Here is a 3,753-nt window from a genome sequence, read left to right on the forward strand (position 1 = left end):
CAATCAAATGGCCTCTGGGACACTATAGACCTCCTCCCTCGTGCTCCGGATTCTCTACAATCCTGGTTATTTTCATTCATCTCTCACCAATCTTTTATCATGATAATGTTTATCATACAAAAAATTTTTATCATAGTATGTCTCATGCATATCAAAAAGCATAGTGAATAATATTATAAACATTCATGGTAAAGGCTACATTTTGATTTCTTGTTTGCTTTGAATTTTTTTAAAGAAATAAAATATTACAAATACTACTTAAGATTCTCTTTTTTATTCCTCTCCTATGTTATTCCCTTCCTCACCTGGGGCAATAGTTATCCTGAAGTTGCTGTAGCAATTCAATATAGCTCTCATTCACCTTTATATACTTGTATTACGTGGGTATTAATATATACCATTAATTTACTTGCTTATAAACTTTAACAAATGGTATTATTCTGAGTGCTTTATAACGAAACTTTCAAAGATTATATTTTTGTGATTTATCTGTTTACACTTATAGCGGCAGCTTATTATTTAAACTGCTGAACTCTATTCTGTTATATAAAACTATAATTTCTCCATGTTTTTATTAATAGTAATTTCTCAGATCTTTTAAAATGTTGTAATTACTGTTACTGCTGTTGAATAAGAAAGCTATTTTTTTTAAAGTGCTGCTCATATCCTGAAACTCTTCTGAAGTTTTTTTTATTCTTAAAATTCTCTCTCTAGATTTTCTAGGATTTCCTAGGAGCACAATTATATCGTGTATACATAATACGAGTTTTTGCATTTTCTTTTCTAATTACTGTACCTTATCTCTTACCCTTGCTGTGCTGTTTAGCTAGAATGTTCAGCACAATGTTAAATATTAGCAGCAAGAGGGTTACCCTTAAATTGTGGGGTTTTTTTTTGAAGGGTAAATTAAAAGTTTCATCTTTAAATAAAATTTTTGCTGCAAGATTTGATAGAATACTTAATCAGGTTAGAGAAATTTCCCTTTCATTCCTTGCTTACTAAGTATATTTTGTTGGTTTTAGTTCATGATTGAGTGTTGTTTTAGCAAAAGCATTTTAAGAATTTTTAGAACTTTGACCACTCTTCTGTAGGAAAGTTCAAACTTTCACTCTGAAGTTTTGAACAAACTGACAATAGGCAGATTAACAGAAGAAAAGACATACAGACATTAACGTGCACAGGAGTTCTGCAAATATGAGACTCAAAGAAAGACTGGATGGTAGGAGCTTATATACCTTCTTTACAGGGGAGAATGTAATGGAGGGGGGGTCTCAACAATTGTGAGGGGCAATGAATAAATTTAAGAAAAATTGACTGAGTCCAAAGAGCAGATACTAGTTTGTAAATGATTTGCTTTGGAAGCTTAATGAGACCAACAAGTTATGGGAAGGTGAGGAGTGGTACTATTTTATGAACAAAGGTTAGTTTATTGCGTGGATAAATCTCTTAGGTAATCTTTTGGAGCTGCCCTCAGAAGAACAGATGAAAAGTCTGTCTGGGCTTGGTGATGACTTTTAGTCTCTGTGTTAGTCTTTTCTGGTTATTTAAGGAGATTACTAGGGAGGAGATCTTAAGGAAATTGCATTTCTTTTGGAGGAAGTTTTCCTCAGTCAGATAAAGAATAATTCAAAGTGAATCCTTCCTTGTCCTTAGGGTGGGGTGGGGGAGAAACAAAAGAAGGTTAGAAGATCCTTGATTCTGAAGCACCTTCTAAGGCCTTCCAATTTTTTTTAATTCAAAAGTGCTCAGCATATTTTTTTGGGATATTGCTGTTTGCACCCCAGCACTTCAATTTCTGTTATCAATTCCTTTTGGAGGCCTCAAAATGTAAGTGGCCCAAAGGTCCTGGTATAGCCTTCCTCTCTATCTATATTAGTGATTTGCAACCCACTCTGTGTGAATCAGTGAGGGAATTTAAAAAACACAGATATCCAGACCCCATTTTCAAAATGTAAGTGGCCCAAAGGTCCTGGTATAGCCTTCCTCTCTATCTATATTAGTGATTTACAACCCACTCTGTGTGAATCAGTGGGGGAATTTAAAAAACACAGATATCCAGACCCCATTTCAAGGGATTGAATCAATTATTCCAGGTGGGGAATAGGCTTTTTTTAAAAAAAAAAAAAAAAAAGCTCTGTGGGCTGAACCCATGGTGCACTCGGGAGAGTGCGGTGCTGGGAGCGCAGCAGCGCTCCTGCCGCGGGTTTGGATCCTATATAGGGATGGCCGGTGAGCTCACTGGCTGAGCGTGGTGCGGCCGGTCTCAAAAAGGACAAAAAAAAAAAAAAAAGCTCTGTAACTGTTATTATCCAAAGTTGAAAAGTCATAAAATGACTTTTAAAATGATTGTGGCAGGAGAGAAACATAGAGATCAAGGGAGAAGAGTGTTTTATTAGAATTGGGTATTTTTTTCTTTAAACAATATATTATTTACTCTCACAATCATGCACTCTCTCTCCCTCTTTTCTCTCTCCAGTGAAAGCATTTTAAAATGATAACTATATCTTATAGAATGTAGGATTGGACCTTCAAATGAACAAACTGTTGGTAGCAAGGGGCGTTAAGATTGCTTTAACATGGAAACTTAACTTTCCTGATTTTATTCTAAACATTTGCTGCAGATAAAATACCTCTTCTCCTCTTCTGGGTAAGTTTGCATATTATCCCCTCTTTCCCCTCAGACTAGTGAAAGTAATTTTCTCTAGAGCCAGACTCCAAGATAAAAGGGTCATCAGGATCTACTGAGACAAAACAAGCAGAGAGTTGGGATGGGTAGGTATAAAGTACAAAAGATTGCTGAACCTGTAACTACCTCTGTGGACCACAATAATGGAAAGTAAAAAGGATTTCCTCTTTCCCAACAAGTTTAAACGGTATTTTGCTACCCTACATAGGGTAGGTTCACATCAGCAACATTTGGAGTTTGTTTGAAATGCAGAGTCTCAGACCCTTAACTCAGACCTACTGGAACAGCATTTGCAATTTAACAAGATTTCTGGTGATTCACATGCATGCTAAACTTTGAGAAACACTGTCGGGTCCATGGCCGGCCGACCTGAACAGCCCTAGCCTCGTTCCTTTTGGTGGGCGAGCGAATGGCCCGGATTTCTCTTTCCCTCCGGCCCCCGTTGGAAGGAGACGGGGGAAGAGAGCCGTGAAGAGAGGTGAGCACAGCCGCTGGCCCNATTTTAAAATGATAACTATATCTTATAGAATGTAGGATTGGACCTTCAAATGAACAAACTGCTGGTAGCAAGGGGCGTTAATATTGCTTTAATATGGAAACTTAACTTTCCTGATTTTATTCTAAACATTTGCTGCAGATAAAATACCTCTTCTCCTCTTCTGGGTAAGTTTGCATATTATCCCCTCCTTCCCCTCAGACTAGTGAAAGTAATTTTCTCTAGAGCCAGACTCCAAGATAAAAGGGTCATCAGGATCTACTGAGACAAAACAAGCAGAGAGTTGGGGATGGGTAGGTATAAAGTACAAAACATTGCTGAACCTGTAACTACCTCTGTGGACCACAATAATGGAAAGTAAAAAGGATTTCCTCTTTCCCAAGAAGTTTAAAGGGTATTTTGCTACCCTACATAGGGTAGGTTCACATCAGCAACGTTTGGAGCTTGTTTGAAATGCAGAGTCTCAGACCCTTAACTCAGACCTACTGGAACAGCATTTGCAATTTAACAAGATTTCTGGTGATTCACATGCATGCTAAACTTTGAGAAACACTGTCGGGTCCATGGCCGG

The sequence above is a fragment of the Galeopterus variegatus genome, unplaced genomic scaffold (genome assembly GCF_000696425.1).
Source record: "Galeopterus variegatus unplaced genomic scaffold, G_variegatus-3.0.2 Scaffold920, whole genome shotgun sequence".
In the NCBI taxonomy this organism is placed as follows: domain Eukaryota; kingdom Metazoa; phylum Chordata; class Mammalia; order Dermoptera; family Cynocephalidae; genus Galeopterus; species Galeopterus variegatus.